This window comes from Crocuta crocuta, unplaced genomic scaffold (genome assembly GCF_008692635.1).
Source record: "Crocuta crocuta isolate KB4526 unplaced genomic scaffold, BGI_CrCroc_1.0 scaffold5, whole genome shotgun sequence".
Classification (NCBI taxonomy): Eukaryota; Metazoa; Chordata; class Mammalia; order Carnivora; family Hyaenidae; genus Crocuta; species Crocuta crocuta.
Genome location: NW_027530500.1, coordinates 1,243,740 through 1,265,699, shown reverse-complemented (window position 1 = coordinate 1,265,699; position 21,960 = coordinate 1,243,740). Strand labels below are relative to the sequence as shown.

Below are 21,960 nucleotides of genomic sequence, written 5' to 3'. Positions count from 1 at the left end.
CCCGAGGGAGGCCGGGCCGGGCGGGGAAGGAGGAGGAGGAGGGCGCGGCGCAGCCCGAGTTTCCCACCTTTTCTCCTGGCCCAGACGCAGCCGGGGTGGACGGGACCTCTCGCGCTCTACCTTCTCCTCCTGCTTCATGGAGCCATGCGCCNGGAAGCGGCGGGGCGGCGGTGGGGGCAGGGAAGAACTGCTAAAGGTATTCCCCGGGCAGCTGGAGGACTGAATCGAGCCGGGACCCGAGTCCTCCAGTATCCCAGCAGCCACCGGAGGCAGTGAGGTAATGGAGGAAGAATGTAGGGAGTCCTCCAGTGGACCACACGCCCTCTAGCGAGCCGCGAAAACCATAGAGATCAGGGAGCCGCCAGAGCACCGCCCCGCTACTGTCACGTGGTGCGAGTCCGCGCACTTTATTGGCTGGCGCCGACTCAACGGGGTTGAATTTAGAGGGCTACTTTCCATTCGTGGGGCTGAGTCCCAGGCAGTTGGGAATAAAAGGGGGACGCGGAGCCGCTCCGAGGCACCGGCCGGCTTCTTAGCCCGGCGTCAGGCTCCGCCCGCTCGGAGGCCCGCAGTGCACGCCGGGCCGCCCGGGCCTCCGACAGCGGACGCGGAGCGCGCCGGGAGATTTCGTGCGGGCCCGGGCGGGCAGCATTGTCCGCGCAGAGGCCCTCCTGGGGTGCCCGGCCCTCGCCTAGGGAGTCAGCAGCCCGCAGCCTTTCTGCCCAAGCCGACCCGGCCGCAGCCTTCATAAGCAGCGAAGAAGGGGCAGCTCAGAGCGCTGTAAATCAAGACTACCCACTGGCCACTGGCCACGGCTGGGCCCGCGGGAGGTGTTCCAGGTTCGGTGCCAGCCTCCTCATGGACGGAGAAGGGCAAACAACATCCAGCGCTTGGTATCCGAAGTCCATCTCTCTGTCTTGAACCTCTGAATTCCCAGGCTGTAGAGGACTTAAGTGCAATTGCTCACAGGACGGGATTATTCAGTAGGCCCACTAAGCACACTCCTCAGCACTTAGCAGGGCGAGGGGCTCAAGAAGACCAATAGAAAACGCTTTTAGAAAATATTAGGAGTAAATAATTTTAGCTTCCAGTATTTGCTATTTGAGGACTTGGCGTTTTTGTTTTTAATTAAGACGGAGTTGCACGAAGTCTCGTTTCTGCCCTGCTCCCTCACCCTCACCGTTCAAAGCACAGCCTGGATATAGGTCCTGCAGCAAAGACATGCCCTCTTTTGAAGCAATGCCAGTCTTGTTAAGAACACAGACTCAAGCCCACAGATAGACTGGTGTTTTGCTGTTCTGTTTATGCACAAAGGAATCCTTAACATGTTTGTCCTCAAGGAGCAAAGAAAGCATCTAGTAAAAAATGCAAATCATATCTGACAGTGAAGCTTTCCAGCAAAAACCTTCTGCTCTAGAATGCATAATGTACTCAAGCATAATAAGATCTACTACTACAGACTTTTAGCATAATTACCTGTGGGCAACACAAACTGAGGAAACCGAGTATTTGGTGTCTCTTGGACCTCACTCTCGAAGAGAACGTGGCGAAGGACAACAGTGAAAGGAACAGACAGCTACGCTTTGTAGAACAGGAGGTGACTTTTTTCAAAAAGCAGTTTCTATGGCAGTCTTCACAATTCCTGTTACAGTCTTGACACACTTATCTGCTGTTGAGGCCACTTTTGCCTGTTTCTAACCTCTGTCTGCCTGAAAAACTACAGATTAGATGACCATTATGGCCCACAGCCAGAAATATAGGAGGCAGCAAGCCAGCAGTCAATTTTTTTGGCCGTTGTTTCTAAATAAGAAGACGAAATCCTGACTTAAAACGATCCGAATAAATTTCACATAGTGAAGGTTTTTCCAGCTGAAAGTCTTAAAATATGGCATCTGGAAAGGACCTTAGTCTATTGCTCCCAGGGCGGTACTGTATCGTCATTAAACAGCCCACAGATAAGGGAGTTATTGCTCCCTCGTTATCAAGCTGTCAGAAGGTAAATGATGGAACTAAGTCAGACTTGAAACACTCCCAAATTAAAACAAAAACAAACCTTGCATTGAGCTGTCAAAAAAGGCATTTTTCTGAGAGCTAGGACCCAGATGCTGTGGCCATTATTTACTGATGCCAAAAGGCAAAAGGTCAGGACTCTTAAAAAGTCACTTTGGGGTCACTGCCCATCAGGAAGCAACAGTTTGAACGGATGCAAAGAGAAGCAGAATGAAATTATGCAGAGGAGGAGGAAGCTGAGGGCAATATATGCCAGAAGTATGGAAGGGGCTGTGTCTTCATTCTTTTCTCATTTCCTACACAAAATACAAAAAACTGGTGCATATGAGACATGCACTAATTATTTATAACCTGAATAAGTGAAGAAGAAAGGTGGCATGCAGCAGGAATGTAATATAGTTGGGAACGGGAACTGTATGTAGCTCAAGCCCTCTGCGTGATCCTGAAATGTCATCCCAGTCGGCTGTGATATAGCTGCACCACTTATTCAAATAGCTCAAATCACCTGCTTCCAGGTGCACAGCTTTCCATCATTTCTTACCTTGGATGGTTAAGATTACATGGTAATGTAAGATTACATGGTAATGACTAGATCTTAATTGTTCCTACCACAAAAAAGAAATAATTATGTGACATGATAGAGGTGTCCACTATCTCTGTAGTGGTAATCCTATTGCAATATATAAACATATCAAATCAACAGATTGTACAATTTAAATTTACACAGTTCTATGTCCATTATATCTCAATTTAAAAAATTGTATATGGTAATGATTAAGAGAGTGCACTCTGGAATCAGCCTGTGTTCAAATTCCAGCCCTGACACTGAATACCTATGAACCTAGAGCAAGTTAATGTCAATGACTTGGTTTTATCATCTGTAAAATGGGGATTACAGCATTCTGTAACTCAGGGTTATTGGGGTTATTGTGAGATTTAAATAAGTTTACACATGAAGCTATTGTAGGATTAGCATGTCAAAGATGCTCAATAACTGTGAACCTTATTAGTATTAGGGTGTAGTGATAAACATGAAATTGGCCTGTACAGCAGACATACACATTCTTTCAGCTTTGCCCCGTGGATGAGTACTCCACAGGCGCACTAAAGGCATTTGTCAACCAGTAGTAGTGAAATAAGCTTTCACAAGAGATATTGATGGGTGGCACAGATTTTATCTGGCCCACTTTCCAGATTGACATGGGTCTGGTCTTAGTAGGAGACAGAGTTGAATCTGTGCTCTGGCCTCCAGAAAAGGCAGGCACAGAGAGACTGTAATCTCCTTAGAATACAATGCCTGTCTCTTGTGTATCCTCCACAGGATGAGTCCAGCTGGGCACTTCAAAACGATGATACATACTAATCTGACTAAAATAAAATCTTTACCTGTATATACAAATGCCTACATGGGTTGAATGTTTCAGAAATATGAAATAGTTTAAATAAATTGACCCACAGTATTTTGTTTGCGGTAGTTAAACCACAGTACTCTGAGAAGTTGTATTTTTACACTGTATGTCACTTGGATACACAATTTAACATCAAAAAGTCTCTAAAATTCCAATAGTTGTTACTGGTGAATTAAATGAAACTAAGTTGGAAAGCTCAAGTCACACATCCATTTAATCTATAAATACTCTTAATGTCTAATCTGTACTGAAACTTTTATATTACTTTTTTACTGAGATATAGCATGCACGTATAGAATGCATAAACCTTAAGTGTACAAGTTAACTGATTCTTACATTAGTATACATCCGGGTAACCATTGTCCAAATTAAGATGTAGAAATTTCCAGCAGCCCAGAAGGCTCCCTTGTGCCTTCACTAATCCCCCTTCAGAAGATAACCATTACTTTGACTTCTATTACTAGAAATAGTTTTGTTTGTTCTTGAATATCATAGAAATGGACCCATACAGTATGTATTCTTTTTTGCCTGGGCTTTTTTGTTCAGTGTTATGTCACAGAAATTCAACTCTCTAGTTAAGTGCAAGTATGGTTCATTACAGAATGTGCTGCATAGACTGTTGTGCCATTCAATATATATTGAATGAATATGCTACAATTTGTCTATCCAGCTTTATTTTTTAAAAATCTTGTTCCCTTCTCTGAGTCTAGAGATTTAAGACTTTCAACAAGATCTCATGTTTTCTGCAACCTCCATGTGGTTCATCCTCAAATTGCAGTGGTTATAAATGGCTATTTTATCCATCAGGATCCAGTTAGGAAAGAGATATTTGAGAGATAGCAATGCATCCTCACTTGTCTAGCCTCAGGGTTATGTTACCTATCCTTCTCTCTGCCATAATCTTGCCTGAAGAGAATTTAATCTTCTTGACGTTCCACAGAACATCACACTGATCCATTACATTGGTGACATTTTGCTGAATGGATGTGATGAGGAGATGGCAAGTACTTTCAATGCATTAGAAAGTCTCCTGTGTTCCAGGAGGTGGGAAATAACTCCTAATCCTGGCACCAAGTACTGTATCGACTAAGGTCCAGGAAGTAGAAACCACACTAGGCATTTCAAACAAAAGGGACTTAATACAAGAGATTGGGTATATAGATGCTAGAAGTCTAAAAGAATGAGGTTGATGTTGAGGTAACCTGAAAATTAGCAACTGTGAGAAGCAGCTGCCATCTCTAGGGGTGAGAGAACACAAGGGAGGATTTAGCATTACCAGAATGTAGGAACTGGAAGGATAGGCTGGTTCGATTGAGAAACCATTGTACCTCTGGTGCTGGGACCTAGATGAGAGTACTGTGTAGCTGGTCCTCAGGTTTCTGAGGGGTGCCCTTGAGCCGGTGCTCTGAGAACCAGAGTGGTGGGGAGCTGGAACTTCCTGCAGTTACTGGAGGAGTCCCACAGTAGCTGAAAACGGGATGAGATGCCCTTCTTGTCTCCTCCCACTTTCCAGTTTTCCACCAGTGCCCCCCATCGGCAGAACCTAAAAGGAAATCAGGTGGCAAGGCTTTCTGGGAAATGTGGTTTGCTGCCACCCAGACCCAGCACAGAGTGGAACTGAGAAGTGTTGGCTAGTCCTGAAGCAAGAATAGGTACCTACCATCACAGCTGTCACGTCAAGGTTTCACCAAAATAAGAAGATTGTCTTTTTTACCCCCCCACCCCCACCAGAAATAGGCCAGTTGCAACTTTTTGGTCCTAATTGAAACCTTAGGAATTCTGGACCTTCTTCCAAGAATGCTGACAGCTGTCACCCTACTTGAAATTGTCTAGCATCTTAGGGCTCCTAAACTTCTAGCTGCTAAAGCTGCAGCAATTGGGAAGGAAAGAGCCTGAGGTCAGATACATTTTCTCTTTTTAGCCCTATCTGAGGTCAGTGGGACCCATTCTAAGAGTCAATACCTTACAAATGTTACAAAGACTTTCTTAATATGACTTTAAGTCTCTCAGATATAGAGACATGGGAGCAATTGAAGACTACCATCATTTTCTCCCTCAATGTTCTATTAGGAGACCTTTTTGTGCAGAGGTGGGGGAACATTAAGACTAACTAAGCAACCTAACCACAGAAGGAAAGGAAAAAATAATAAGATGAAAAAAGAAAAAAAAACTTAAGAATTAAAAAAGAAAAGGCAAGCTATGAGGAACCAAAAAGAAGGAGCTGGTGAGAACCTCCAAACACAGATACTGACTCCTGCTGAAGAAGATTACAGTTTGCTTGGGGCTTGCTCAGGGCCAACAAAAAGTAACCATATGGAATGGAAATCACTGGACTGCTACAAAGCAATAGAACACATTGAACTACTGAGGATGATACCAATGCAAAGTAAAAGAGGCTGGGTTATGCTTGAAAGCATCAGGAATCTGGGGCACTTGGGTGGCTCAGTTGGTTGAGCATCTGAACCTTAATTTTGGCTCAAGTCATGATCCCATGGTCATGGGATCGAGCCCCATGTCAGGCTCTGCCTTGAGTGTGGAACCTGCTTGAGATTCTCTCTCCCTCCCAACATGCACACTCTTTCTCTCTCTCTCTCTCTCTCAAATAAATGAATTTTTAAAATTCCCTATCAGAACTGACTTTCCCTCTTTTCACTTTCTTTAATTATACCACTTGAACCCCAAACATATGAGGTGTTTGGATCTCCAGGAACACATACTCCATTGTGCTTGTGAGGAAGAGTTGCTCCCAGCTTAGATGTTGGGAGTGCTTGGGGCCACTTCACAGGTTTTCCATACCTATCACCCTTTGCCTAGATCATCAAGGAGGTGATGGAAAGAAACATGGCTCCTTTGAGCAGCCATTGTGCCTGTACCCAGAGCCTGCATTCACCCTCTTGGGATGCTGATCTCTCCCAGAAAGGTTATTCTTTATTTCCTTGTCTGTTTCCCCACTTGGAATGAGAGCTGTTACAAAACAGAATGGGATCTTCACCTCCATCTCCTTCGATCTCAGCATAGAGGTATGTACAGAGTACATGCTCAATAGTGTTTACAGATATTTTTTTTAGAAAAACATGCTAAAAGAAACATCCTAAAGATGGTTTAGGAGAAAAAATATATTGTTACTTGGGAAACTTTTAAAGTATTTTTAAAATTCTCTTTTTTAAAAGTGAAGTATGGGGGCACCTGAGTGACTCAGTTGGTTGAGGGTCCAACTTCGGCTCAGGTCATGATCTCATGGTTCATGAGTTTGAGCCTTGGATCAGGCTCGTTGCTGTCAGTGCAGAGCCCACTTCAGATCCTCTGTCCCCCTCTTTCTCTGCCCCTTCCCCACTCAAGATCTCTCTTCCCCCCTCAAAAATAAACATTAATAAATAAATAAAAGTGAAGTATGTAGTGAACATGGTGCTAGAAGTTCTAGCCAATGCAATACAGCAAGAAAAAAAAATAAAAGGAGTACAGATTGGAAAGTAATAAAACTGTTCCCATTTGCAGATGACATGGTTGTCTATATAGAACATCCCAAGGAAATTACAAAAAAAAACTCCTAGAACTAAAAAGTCAGCTTAGCAAAGCCATGGGACATAAGATCAACACAAAAATCTATCGTATGGGTATAGTCTAGCAATAAACACATGAAGGCTCAATTTAAAGATATATGTCAGTTGCAATTGCTCAAAAATACCCAAACACTTAGGTGTAAATCCAACAAAATATATGAGGGCTTGTATATTGAAAACTACTGAGGAAAGAAATACAAAAAGATATTTAAAAAATGAAGGGATATATTGTGTTCATGGATTGGAAGACTGAATGTAATAAAGATATTGGTTCTCCCCAAATTGATCTATCTATCTACACATCTAATGCAATTCAAATCAAAATTCTACCAAGGATTTTGATAGACATAGAAAAGCTCATTCTGAAATTCATACAGAAAAAAAATAACTAGAATATCTCAAAGAATTTTGAAATAAAAGTAGGAAGACCCACTCTACCTGATATTATGGCTTCCTTATATAACTACAGTAATCAAGACTGCAGTATTGGCTGAGGGACAAGCACATAGATCGCAGAATAGAGAACCAAGTGCTAATCAACACAAATTTAACCAACTGGCTTCTGACAAAGATAAAAAAGCAGTTCAGTGGTGCCTGGGTGGCTCAGTGGGTTAAGTGTCTGACTTCAGCTCTGGTCATGAACTCATGGTTTGTGGGTTCGAGCCCCACATTGGGCTCTGTGCTGACAGCTCAGAGCCTGGAACCTGTTTCAGATTCTGTAGCTCCCTCTCTCTCTGACCCTCCCCTCCTCACGCTGTCTCTCTCTCTCTCTCTCTCTCTCAGAAATAAATAATACATTAAAAAAATTTTTTTAAAGCAGTTCAGTGGATGAAAAGAGAGTCTTTTCAATAAGCACTATTGGAGTAATTAGACGTCCATGGGCCAAACCCCAAAACCCTGGCTTAACCCCACACCTTTTACAAAAATTGACTCAAAATGGATCATAGATTGTATTGTATTGTATTGTATTGTATTGTATTGTATTGTATTGTATTGTATTGTATTTTCGAGCGAGTGAGCAGGGGAGAGGGGCAGAGGGAGAGAGAGAATCTTAAGCAGGTTCCACACTTAGTGTGGAGGACCTTGGGATCATGATCTGAGCTGAAATTAAGAGTAGCACACTCAACGGACCAAGCCACCCAGGCACCCCAAAATGGATCATAAATTTTATTTTATATTTTATTTTATTTTGTTTAATGTTTATTTATTTTGAGAGAGAGAGAGAGAGAGAACGAGTGCACACATGTGTGCTCTTGAGGAGCAGCAGAGAGAGAGAGGGAGAGAATCCCAAGCAGGCTCCACACTGTCAGCCCAGAGCTTGATGCAGGGCTCAATCTCATGAACTGTGAGATCATGACCTGAGACAAAATCAAAAGTCAGGCGCTTAATTCACTGAGCCACCCAGGCACCCAAGATCATGGCTTTTTTTGTTTTTTTTAAATTTTTTTAGTGTTTATTTATTTTTGAAGGAGAGAGAGAGACAGAGTGTGAGTGGGGGAAGAGCAGAGAGAGAGGGAGACACAGAATCCCAAGCAGTCTCCAGGTTCCGAGCTGTCAGCACAGAGCCCGATGCAGGGCTCGAACCCACGAACTGTGAGATCATGACCTGAGCCAAAGTCGGACGCTTAACCAACTGAGCCACCCAGGCGCCCCCAAGATCATGGCTTTTAAAGTAAAGTGTAGGGGCAGCTGGGTGGCTTAGTCGGTTAAGCGTCCGACTTTCGCTTAGGTCATGATCTCGCGGTTCGTGGGTTCGAGCCCCGCGTCGGGCTCTGTGCTGGCTGCCAGCTCAGAGCCTGGAGCCTGTTTCAGTCTGTGTCTCCCTCTCTCTCTGACCCTCCCCTGCTCACGCTCTCTCTCTCTCTCTCTCCTAGAAATAAATAAAACATTAAAAAAATAAAATAAAATAAAGTAAAGTGTAAAACTATTAAATGTTTAGAAGAAAACAGCAGAAAAAACTCAGGACGTGGGGCTTGGTGAAGTTTGTGGATATGACACCCAAAACATTATCCATAAAAGAAAAAAAATCAATCAATTGGATTTCATAAAAGCTTTGTCTCTGTGCAAAGCCCCCTTAAGAGGGTACAAGCTACAGACTGGGAGAAAATACTTGCAGACCAAATATCTGATAAAGAACTCATTTCTAGAAATATAAGGAACTCTCAAACTTAATGGTAAGAAACAAACAATCCAATTAGAAAATGGGCAGGGCCGCCTGGGTGGTTCAGTCAGTTAAGCATCTGACTTCAGCTCAGGTCATGATCTCCTGGTTCATGAGTTCAAGCCTCACATTGAGCTCTGTGTTGACAGCAGAGCTTGGAGCCTGATTCTGATCCTGTGTCTCCCTCTCTCTCTGCCCCTCCACCATTTGTGCTCTGTCTGTCTGTCTCTCTCTCTCAAAAAATAAATAGAGATTAAACAAAATTTTTTAATTGACAAAAAAAAAGAAAATGGGTGAATGCCTGAATAAACATTTAACTGAAAAAGATAGATGGAAGGAAAGCAAGCACATGAAAAGATGTTTGATGTCACTCACCATCAGGTTAAGCATGAAGACTGCGCCAAGAGGCTCTTACCCATCTACCAGGACAACCGAAATAAAAAGTCATGGTAATACACAGTGCTGGCAAGGATACGGAGAAAACGGGATGGCTTATCCATTGCTGACAGGAATGGAATCTGGCACAACCACTTTGGAAATAGTTTGGCAATTTCCTGACCCTATGTCCTGACAACACACCACTGGACATTTCTCCTAGAGAAACAAAAATTTGTGTCTTCACAAAAACTCTGACACGAGTGCCCACAGCCGCTGTCTTCATACTAGCCTAAAACTGTAAACAGCCCAGATGTCCTTCAGTGGGAGAAATAAATCGTGATAGGTCCATGCCATGAAGTACGACTCAGAAGTAAAAATGACCAAACCATCGATAAACACACCCACCTGGATAGAGCTCAAGGAGCAGGGCGCTATGTGAGGCCCCCCGGGAGCACACCTCGGGCCCTCCCCTGCCTGGCTTAGGGCAGCTCAGCCTCACTCACCCTCTCTCTACTCAGGCCTGGCGACTCATCCTCCTCGTCCCGGTGAGTGGCTCAAGCATGACCATGTGACCCAATTCAGGCCAAAGAGGGGCTGGGCAGGAGCCACAGTGAGCCTTTCTGCAGGGCTGCTCACTGGTGTCTTGCTACCATGTAGCACATGACTTGGAGCAGCTGGAAAGGAACCACGCTGATTATACTATTTGAGCTTCTGAAAGAGTCCATGCCTGCAGGTAAAACTACCCTAGACCCGTGTGATAAATTGTATCTTCCATTAAAAGAACAAACTATTGTCCCTGGAACAATTCAAGTAACAGCAGACAACAAGACGCCTCTACTCTGAATGAGGGCATTGCTGAGCTCCCCACGTCTAAAGGAAGGGGGAGTAGATTAGAGAAAAACTCCTGTTACCTGAAACCCATCTTCCATCTGAACAAAAATGGTCTCCCATCCAAGTACTAATCAGGCCCAACCCTGCTTAGCTTCCAAGATCAGACAAGATGGGGCACGTTCAGGGTGGTGTGGCTGTAGACCATCTCAACAAAAATGGACTATCCCTCAATAAGAAGAATTTTGTACAAGCAGCTACCTGTTTTTCTGACCCTCTTTTGTGCCAGTCTCATTAAGGAGTAACTTTTTAGTTCCAGTAGTGGAGCCAGAATCAGTTTCTTTTTCCTCTAAAGAGAAAGCTCATGGGGCTCCTGTGTGGCTCAGTTGGTTAAGCCCCCCGCTTCAGCTCAGGCCATGACCTCGTGGTGTGTGGGTTTGAGCTCTGAGTCAGGTTCTGTGCTGACAGCTCAGAGCCTGGAGCCTGCTTCGGATTCTGTGTCTCCCTCTCTCTCTGCCCCTCCCCTTCTTGCCCTCTGTCTCTGTTCAAAAGTAAAAAAAAACATTAAAAAAATATTTTAAGAGAAAGCTCACAAAGTACAGGTAACACACAGCAATGTGTAATGTTTCCTCCCTTCCCTAGAAACCAGTGAGGGAAAGAAGTGTGTGTGTGAGTGTGTGTGGTGGGGGTGCCCCAGCCTAAGAGAGGTTATAGTTTCTCACATTCTAAACAGAGCTCACAGATGAAGCGAAGTGAATATTGTTTTAGCAGCTTCAAGGGAACTGGTCCTTCTTTATTGGCTCAGTGTTTCCATCTGCAGGTACCAAAGAGGCAGGAGGCTCCAGGGGCCTGTCTGTTGTTCCTGTCCATCTAAGGGGTTGGCCGTTGTGCCCTCATATGACAGGTTACCTGATCTGGTCCAGGCTCCTAACAAGAAGAGTGAGACATTGAGGAGATGGGGCTGGAATAAAACATAAGGAACCTACCATTCACCTGGGCTGAAAGTCAACCCCTTTTCTCCAGGTGAAACTTAGTACTGGCCTTACATTCAAACTACTGTATTATAAGGAGCTATATTAGCCAACTTTGTAATTAAGTCCCATCGACTTCAAAGTCTTGGGCAGGAAGTTTCTGCCAAATTCTCTCTTTTTTTAATGTTTTATTTATTTCTAGGAGAGAGAGAGAGAGACAGCGTGAGCAGGGGAGGGTCAGAGAGAGAGGGAGTCACAGACTCTGAAACAGGCTCCAGGCTCTGAGCTGGCAGTCAGCACAGAGCCCGACGCGGGGCTCGAACCCATGAACCGCGAGATCATGACCCAAGCGAAAGTCAGACGCTTAACCGACTAAGCCACCCAGGCGCCCCCCAAAATTCTCATTTTGAAGTGACGCTTTTTGTGAGATATTTCAGGAACCTTGGCACAAAGAAGGAAATGCTCCAAGATATCCTAACTAAACACCTTTTGAATAATTGTAAAGGAAGTGTTTTAAAAAAGACTCCATGAATTCTTTTATTGCCATAGAGGTGCCATAGATCGAATGTTTGTGCCCCCCCCATTCAGATGTTGAGACCAGAATTCGTATGTGTGATGGTATTGGGGGGGTGGGGCCTTTGTGGGGGGTGGAGCCCCCACCAATGGGATTAGTGCCCTTAATAAAGGGACCCCACAGGGTTCCCTCACCCCTTCTACCCTGTGAGGACACAGCCAGAAGACAGGTGTTTATTGACCAGGAACAAACCCTTACCAGACGTCAGATCTGTTGGTGCCTTAATCATGGACTTCTAGCCTCCGGAGCTGTGAAAAATCAGTATCTGTGTTGAAGACCCTGTCTGTGGGGTTCTGTTTCCGCAGCCTGAATGAACGGAAACAATGGGGGGCTGAAGATAGGCCTCAGTGCCTACTTGTTTATCAATTCATCAATTCATTAATTCACCCCGTGAAAAGGCTTTTTCTTAGGTTGTAAAAATGGTACTTTATTTTTTTACTTTAATTTCTCTTTAATGACAGTATACTGGTTTCAGTATTATCACTGCCATCTTCTTTCAAGGTTGAATTCAATTTTTACCTCTACTTCAAACCTATTCCAATAATCAAACCAATCTTGTATCTCTATTCTCTACGCTCCAATAGCACTTCATGGTTTAGTACTTAATTACCTATTATCATACATTGCTTCAAGTTTTGTTCATGAGTGCCAGGCCAGTCTTCACAATTTTGTTTTAAAAAATTGTTGGGGCGCCAGGCTGTATCAGTTGGTTGAGCGTCTGACTCTTGGCTTCGGCCCAGGTCACGATCTCACAGTTTGTGAGTTTGAGCCCTGCATCGGGTTCTGTGCTGACATGGAGGAGCCTGCTTGGGATTCTCTCCCTCTCTCTCTGCTCATTTGCAAGAGTGCTTGCATGCTCTCTCAAAATGAATTAAAACTTTGGGGTGCCTGGGTGGCTCAGTCGGTTAAGCATCCGACTTTGGCTCAGGTCATGATCTCACTGGTCCCAAGTTCAAGCCCCGCATCAGGCTCTGTGCTGACAGCTCAGAGCCTGGAGCCTGCTTCAGATTCTGTGCCTCCCTCTCTCTCTCTGCCACTTCCCTGCTCACACTCTGTCTCTTTTTCTCAAAAATAAATAAACATTAAAAAACAATTTTAAAAAAATGAGTAAAACTTAAAACAAAATCTTAACAAAGTAAATTAAGAAATAAAAGTTGCGGTAAAAACAGATAACGTAAAATGGGCTGTTTTCACCATTTTTAAGTGTACAGTTCAATGGCATTAAATACATTCGTAATGTTGTGCCACATATGAGAACTCTTTCATTTTGCAAAATTGAAACTTGGTACCCTTTGAACATGAACGACTCCCCACGGTCTCCTGCCTGAGCACTAGGCTACCACCATTCTATTTTCTGTCTCTCTGAATTTGACTGCTTCAAGTATGCTGTATAAATGGGATCATACAATATTTATCTTTCTGTGACTGGCTAATTCTCTTAGGGTGATCCATACTGTACCGTGTCAGTTTCCTTCTGTCTTCAGGCTGAACAACATTCTACTGTATGTGAGCACTTAACGGTGCGGCCAGGTCTGGCCTTACGGCGCTTGTGACTTCCCAGTGAACACGCATAGTGGGGCCCCAAGGAGACTCCCTGACACTTGCCTACGGGCACAGCTCATGGACTGAGTGAGGAATGGACAACTCTCCTGAAACATGACAACCTTCCCTGTAGAAAATCAAAATTGAAAACGCCTGGGGGGCTCAATCGGTTGAGTGTCCGACTCTTGGTTTTGGCTCAGGTCATGACCTCACGGTTTGTGGGATTGAGCCCTGTGTCGACATCCTGGAGCCTATTTAGGATTCTCTCTCTCTCTCCCCCTCTCTCTCTGCCCCTCCCTTGCTCAAACTTGTGTGTGCTCTCTCTCTTCGTATTTCTAAATAAACAAACAAACAAACAAACTTAAAAAACAGATAAAACACACTAGCAATTCTTAACTACCACTTGGTATAATAAATAGATATTTTGTCTTTATCCTGGTTCTGGCACAGAGCTCCTGAAAGCCCTTAGGATTTCCTAGGAGGTAAGAGTTATAAGTGCACTTTTGTTCATAATAAACCTCTTTCAACCACATATTTGAGTTTATGCTAATGAAGTGGCTCTTGGTGGGCCCCTAGATGGCTTCAGGATGCGACTGGTTGCCAGGAGAAACAGCCATATGATTAGATGCTTGGAACTTAGAGCTCCTGACCTGTGTGGGGGGGAGAGGGGGTGGAGATTGAATTTGACCACCGATGGCCAATGATAGAATCAATCATGCCTATATGGTGAGAGCCCTATAAAAATCTCTAAGCGGCACGTTCAGAGAGCTTCTGGATGGATGAACACAACGAAGTGCTGGGAGGGAGGTGTGCCTGGAGAGGATACAGGCCCCTCGATAGCTCTAAATACCTTCTGGCTATTCCTACATTGTATGCATCTTTTTCATTTGTCTGCTCCTGAATTGTATCCTTTACCATAAACTAGTAAACAGAAGTGTTTTCCTGAGTTCCTGGCGTCATTCTAGCCAAGTATTGAACCTGAAGAGGGGATCATGGGAACCCTGATCTATAGCTGCTCATCAGAAGTATGGATGGCCCCTCGGGGCCTTCCAGTCGGCATCTGCAGTGGGGGCAGTCATGTGGAACTAAATACTTAAACCTGTGGGGTCTGAACTGAATTGAATTGAATTCTTGGGTATCCAGTTGGTGTCACAGAGAATCTGGGAGTTGACGCTAGAACCATGATGACAGGCGGGCATCTTCTCTGGGTCCAAAAGGAAGCATCTGTGGAAAAGGAGCCTGGGCCAGGCAGGCATGTTCAGAGTATCTGGTGCATGTTAGGAACTCCATGCCTGTAGAAAAAATGGTTATTAAAAATAAGTATTGCTAGGGGCGCCTGGGTGGCTTAGTCGGTTAAGCGTCTGACTTTTGCTTAGGTCATGTACTCGCGGTTCGTGGGTTCGAGCCCCGCGTCGGGCTCTCTGCTGACTGCCAGCTCAGAGCCTGGAGCCTGTTTCAGTCTGTGACTCCCTCTCTCTCTGACCCTCCCCTGCTCACGCTCTCTCTCTCTCTCCTAGAAATAAATAAAACATTAAAAAAAATATAAGTATTGCTGAAATGCCTTGCAATATGGGGACATCTGGAGTATTCTAGTAAAAGCCATGGAACATTTACTAAAGATTCTGACTTCAAGTTTATTTATTTTTAGTAATCTCCATACCCAATGTGGGGCTTGAACTCATGACCCCAAGATCAAACTGAGACAGCTCGATGCCTCTACGGATTCTGTTTTGTAATTGTTATTCTATGCTCTTCACTTTGAAGTTAGTTCCTCATGCCAGGAGAGGCCCGGTTTACCAGTCTCACTCTTGAGTTTATGAACTATAAAACCTGTATTAGGAAAAATGCTGTTTCCTCGATCACTTGCAACCCTTCTCCAAATCATACACAAAACTCCTCATGCAACTTGCTTAGAGATAAATGCGTTGGCCAGAGAGAGGGTGAATGAACAGGAGGAAAGTAAGGAAGACAGCTCAAAGCAGGCTGTTTCTGCTTGACGGCTTGAGACAGTGGTTTTCCACCAAGGGAATGGGTCAGAAGAAGTTCTCCAGCTTAAACCTACTCCCTCAGTGGCTTCTGGACAGGATCTGTAATCTCAATCAACACATTCCCCAGGGGGTTCTAAAGCCATCAAAGTTTGAGAAGCATTGGCTTCTTGTATGGACTAAAGTGTGCTTCCCCCAATCCCCAAATTCATATGTTGAAGCTCTAACCCTGCAGTGTGATTATATAGAGAGATTATAGAGATAGGGCCTTTGAGACACATTAAGGTCAAATGAGAGAGTTGGGGAGCAGGTCTGCAAAGCAGGAAAGAGCTCTCACCAGGAACAAAATTAGCTGACGCCTTTATCTTGGACTTCAAGCCTCCAAACCCATGAGAAATAAATGTTTGTGCTTCAAGCCACCAGGTTTTTGTGGTACTTTATTGTAGCAGGCTGAGCTGGCTAAGGCAGCTTCAGGGGCAAAAAATGACCATTCTGTTGTCAGCTACAAAGACGGGACCCTCATTGTAGACCTCAAGTCTCCAGTGTGAAGAGCCAGGTGTGCTGTTGTCCTGGGCTGGAGGCTGGGACAGCGGCTGGGAGGGGCACAAGTGCTCCTGAAATATTGGCAATGCTCTGTTTCTTGGTGAGGCTGTGATTACACAGACATGTGTGCTTTGTGAAACCCTGTTAGGCTTAGCGTTTGTGTACTTTTCTGTATGTACTTCTACTTTAAAAAAAAAGATTTAAAAAAGTTCAAAGGTTTACCTCTTAGAAAGGTGAGGATTAAGCAATCGCGTATGTAAGGTGCCTGGCTGTTTTTAGCACACAGGATACACTCATTATGCATTTGGCCGCTCTCATCAGCTCATTAGGTGAAAGGCCAAACAAATATGCAAATGACCAAACTGTGTGAGTAAAGCATCAGTGGTTCCCCCCCCCCCTCGCCCGGCCCCCATCAAAAGAGTGCGAGGAGAAACGGCACGGATTTGGGGTTTGTAGTTAGGCTTCTCAGCCCCCAGAGCACGTCACCCAAGTTCTCTGCAGCCCAGCTTTATAACCGTCCAACAGGTGAGCTGCCAAGATTAAACTATGTACATAAAGACCCTGTCCTCACATGCTCCCGGAGCTCACCGCAGAGCGCAGGGAGAGCTAAGCATGACGGTGATGAATGGGAACTGTGATGTGGCAAAGTCCCCAGGCTCCTGCAACCGGAATCACGGACAGGCAGGCAGAATCAGCAGGCAGCTTCAAATACAGGTTCTCCAATGGCCATTAACCCCTAAGCATCTGTAGGCTAAAGCTTTCAATGTTGCTCTAGAGAGGTAAACTTTCTAAGAAACGCGGTTTGCAATTGACCTTCAAGGAAATCTCTACAGCTCCAGCTGCCTGTGCTCGCATTGAGCTTGTTGCTGGTGATGACTGAGCCAAGAAGTGGTGCCAAATACAGCCCTCCTGGGTGGCCTTAAAAAAAATTAAGCTAATGGCAATTTTATGTTTTATGGAAGCTTTTCCTGTCTATTAACTGCCAACAAGAGTCAGTCCTGGCGTCTTGTGCCTCCGTCTCAGCTTGGACATTTCAGGAAACCCTGCAGGAAGGTCTTATCAGTGCAAATTAAGATGCCTCTTAGCTGCACTGTGAATTTTAGGAGACAAAGCCATACAATTAAGTGCTTGTGGAAACATGATTTTAAAAGTGTTTCAACAGGCATGGCAATGATCACTGTCACCTACTCGGGCTGTACCACAACCCAGATATGACACGGGCAGAGCTCCACATCAACATGTCCCAGTGTTTACTTACCCATCGGAGGTGAGGAGGGGCCTCAGCTCCTGCAGTCTCTACTCTCTCTCATGTCACCTTAGTTCTGCAAGAGCTAAAGGCTACACATTATAGTTTTCTTGATATCCAGGGTCCATATTGTACACTCAAAGAACACATACATCCACGACCAAGAATGAGTAGATGCATCTAAAGCTGATAGCCAGACAAATGTGCTGTAAAGGAAGGGCCATTGGAGTACTGGCCTGCATTCTGCCTGTGTTTACCTGCTCTCTCTCTCTCTTTTTTTTTTAATGTTTGGCAGGTGCCTCCTTTTGAAAAAAATTTTTTTTAATGTTTATTTATTTTTGAGAGAGAGAGAGACAGAGCGTGAGCAGGGGGGTGCAGAGAGAGAGGGAGACACAAAATCCAAAGCAGGCTCCAGGCTCTGAACTGTCAGATGTAGGGCTCAAACTCACTAACTGTTAAGATCATGACCTGAGCTGAAGTTGGACGCTTAACCTACTGAGCTACCCAGGTGCCCCATTTTACCTGCTCTTTGAAAGTAAGTGGGCCTGTGAACAAGCAACATAGAGAAATTTGTGCTTCCTTTTTTTTTTTTTAAGTTTTATTTATTTTGAGAGAAAGAGAGACAGAGAGAGAGCCCAAGCAGGGGAGGGTCAGAGAGAGAGAGAGAGAGAGGGAGAGAGAGAATCCCAACCAGGCTCTGCACTGTCAGCACAGAGCCCGACTCCGGGCTCAGTCCCACAAAACTGTGAGGTCATGACCTGAGCCAAAATCAAGAGTAGGACGTTCAACTGACTCAGCCCCCCAGGCGCCCCAGGAGGTATTCCTTTGTGCCTCACCCACAAATCTGGCTTTTCTATCCGAAGTCTCATCCATAAGCACAGAAGGAGTTAATGAGGATGGGTAGGTTCCCCCGTCATGTGACTGTCCTCACTGCTCTATGCATAGCAGTCCCTGATCCATCAGGAAGGGTTTTCAGTTTTAGGTGACAAAAACCCACTTTGGCTGCTTTAAGGAGATGAAGAATTTATGGAAAACCCTGGACTTCTTGGAGAGCTGATGAAGCAGCTTAGTTCCCAGGCCGGCAGGAAAACCACAGTCAAAACGGAGCCTCACCACAGGTCCTGAGAGGACACAGCAAGGCTGCCACAGGCAGTCCGGGGTCTGGAAGCTGCCCCTCGGGCAAGTGAGGCTGGTGTGAGCACTCCGGGGGCGGGGGCTATTTCCGCCCTGACTAGTGGAGGAAGACTTACTATCATTCCGGACCCTGTGAATCTTAGGGACTCACTGCAAGTCCAGGGGAGACAGACCTGACTGGCCACAGTCCCGTCCTGTGCCGTGGTTGACCCTTCTAGAGCCTGTCCACACCCAGTCCTCTTTTCCCGCGGGAGGACACTAAATGTTACGTTTTCTTGTCTTCTTGCAGGAAGACAGGGAGGGCAATGGGCCGTAGGTCAAATGGGCTATAGCCAAAGGGGTGTGAGTTGAAGTGACAGGTCTCACTTCTGGGCTGAAGCATTTTATTACCTGGGGACCCCCCTCCAGCAGTCTATTCCTCTGGGGTGTTGACAGTGAGGGTCCAGGTGTTTCCAGCTGCAAGATGGTAAAGCTCTGTCATCCTGGGTCTCAAAGCAAGTGTGCAGCGCAGAGATCTGGGACAATTGGTCTTACATATGTAACTTAAGCAAGGAATAAACTGGTGCTGTTGGGCCACTGAGATTTTAAACACTTTTTTTTAAGTTTATTTATTTGCGAGAAAGAAAAACAGAGCACACAAGTGGGCAAAGAGAGAAGGAGAGAGAGGATCCCAAGCAGGCTCCACACTGTCAGTGCAGAGCCCGAAGCAGGGCTCGAACCCATGGGCTGTGAGATCATGACCTGAGCCGAAGTCAAGAGCCAGACACCCAACCGATGGAGCCACCCAGGCACCCCAAGCCACTGACATTTTAGAATTTTTGTTCCTATAACAAAATAGGTCAATCTTTCCCTTAAAATTTAGACATTGCACTGTAGTCATTGAATTTGGCAGAGAGAAGTCAGGTGAGTCTTATATTTTGACCTCTTGAAAAAGATCTTCTTGATGTTTATTATTTATTTTGAGAGAGAGAGAGAGGAAAAAAGAGCACCAGCACACACCAGCAGGGGAGGGGCAGAAGGAGGGAGAGAGAGGATCCCAAGTCGATTCTGCTGACAATGCAGAGTCCGAAGTGGGGCTCAATCCCATGAACCGTGAGATCATGACCTGGGCTGAAATCAAGAGTCAGACACTTAACTGACTGAGCCACCCAGGTGCCTCAAAGAAACCTTTTCTTAAAAAAGAAAATAGCTTTACAGAGATATAATTTATATGCCATAAAATTCACCTGTTAAAAATGTGCAACTTGGGGCGCCTGGGTGGCTCAGTTGGTTAAGCATCTGACTTTGGCTCAGGTCATGATCTCACTGCTCCTGGGTTTGAGCCCTGCGTCGGGCTCTGTGCTGACAGCTAGCTCAGAGCCTGGAGCCTGCTTCAGATTCTGTATCTCCATCTCTCTCTGATCCTCCCCTGCTCATGCTGTCTCTCTCTCTCAGAAATAAAGAAAAACATTAAAAAACTTAAAAAAAGTTAAATGTGCAACTTAATGGGTGTTTGAGTTTTGCAACCATCACCATATTCTAGAAGATTTTTATCGCTCCTCTTTGGAGCTCCCCATTCTCTCCTCCCTCCAGCCCCTGGTGACCATTGATCTATAAATTTGGCTATTCTGGACATTTCGTGTATATATATATGGAATCATGCAATGTTTGGTCTTTTGTGTCTTCTGCTCTAGGTTCATCCATGTCCCAGCAGGTATCAGTACTTCATCCTATTTTATGGTCAAGTAATATTCCTCTGTATGCACAGATATATCACATTTTGTTAATACAATCATCAGCTGATGGATATCTGGGTTGTGTCCACTTTTAGGCTATTATGCATGTTCATGTTCAAGTTTTTGTGTGTACATATGTTTCCATTCTTTTGGGTATATGCTGAGGAGCAGAATTGCTGGGTCACATGGTAACACTGTTAACACTCTGATGAACTGCTTGTTTTCCAGTGTCTGCACCATTTCCCATTCCAGCTCACAGTGTATAAGGGTTCCAGGGTCTCCACACTGTGAGCAATGCTGTTATCATAGTAATGCCAACTGGTGTCTTCTTTTGTTTATTTGCATAACTAATGATGTGAAGCATCTTTTCATGCACTTAGTGGCCATTTTCATATCTTCTTTGAATAAATGTTTAATAAAATAATTGGCTCTTAAAATCCTTGAAAAATTGGGTTATTTGTCTTACTATTGAGTAGCAAGAGTTCTTTAAATATTCAAGATAGAAGTCTTTAGCAGATACAAGATTTACAAATATATTCTCCCATTCTGTAGATTACCTTTTCACTTTTTTGATGATGTCATTTGAAGCACAGAAGTCTTTTTTTAAAATAATTTTTATTTATTTTTTAATGTTTATTTATTATTTTTGAGAGATAAAAAGAGACACAGCACGAGCAGGAGCAGGGGAGGGGCAGAGAGAGAGAGGGAGACACAGAATATAAAGCAGGCCTCAGGCTCTGAGCAGTCAGCACAGAGCCCAACACGGGGCTTGAACTCACAAGCTGTGAAATAATGACCCGAGCTGAAGTTGGATGCTTAACTGAGTCACCAAGGTGCCTCTATTTCTTTCTGTTTTTAAATTTCTTTTTAAAATTTAATCCAAATTAATTATCATATAGTGCAATAATGATTTCAGGAGTAGAATCCAATGATACATCCCCTACAGATAACACTCAGTGCTCATCCCAACAAGTCTTCCTTAATGCCACTTGCCCCTTTAGCTCATCCTTCCCCCCATCCACAACCCCTCCAGCAACCCTCTGTTTTCTATATTTAAGAGTCTCTCATATTTTGTCCTCTCCCTGTTTTTGTATTATTTTTGCTTCATTTCCTTTCTGTTCATCTGTTTTGTATCTTAAATTCCATCTATGAGTGAAGTCATATGATATTTGTCTTTCTCTGACTAATTTTGCTTAGCATAATACACTGTAGTTTCATCCATGTTGTTGCAAATAGTAAGATTTCATTCTTTTTGATCATTGAGTAATACTCCATTATATATATATATTTCTTTATCCATCTGTTGATGGACTTTTGGACTCTTTCCATACTTTGGCTTTTGTCAGTAGTGCTGCTATAAACATTGGGAAGCACAAAAGTTTTAAATTAAAAAAATTTTTAAATATTTTTATTTTATTTTTGAGAGAGAAAGGGAGAGAATAGGGGATGGGCAGAGAGAGGGGACAGAGGACCCAAAGCAGGCTCCACGCTGACAAGCACAGAGCCTGCCAAGGGACTCACAGAGCCTGCCATGGGACTCAAACTCATGAACCATGAGATCATGATCTGAGTTGAAGTTGGATGCTTAAACGACTGAGCCACCCATGCACCCCACAAAAGTTTTAAATTCAGATCAAGTCTAACTTATTTTTCTCTCTTGTCACTTATGCTTGGATTTACATCTAAGAAATTATTGTCTTCCTTGATATACTGTTTTCTTCTCAGAGTTCTATAGTTTTAGCTCTTACATATGGGTTTTTCCACCTTTTGGATCCAATTTTTGCATATAGTATGAAGTGAGGATCCCAAACCATTGTTTTGCATGTGGATATCATTCATGTGGATATTTGCCCTGTGTCATTTTGAAAAGACTATTCTTTCCCCATGGAATTGTCTTTGCACAG

General features: G+C 44.2%; 2 protein-coding genes across 3 annotated transcripts in view; both read right to left on the bottom strand.

Annotated features, from left to right (window-relative positions):
* AMMECR1L (AMMECR1 like) overlaps positions 1-154 on the bottom strand; it is a 21,061-nt gene extending 20,907 nt beyond the window's left edge. For both annotated transcript variants that reach the window (XM_077766741.1, XM_077766743.1), the window contains exon 1: positions 68-154. The gene's annotated coding sequence lies outside the window, so the exon portion shown is untranslated. The remainder of the gene's footprint in view (positions 1-67) is intronic.
* POLR2D (RNA polymerase II subunit D) overlaps positions 1-21,960 on the bottom strand; it is a 450,734-nt gene that overhangs the window by 38,584 nt on the left and 390,190 nt on the right. The window lies entirely within an intron of this gene.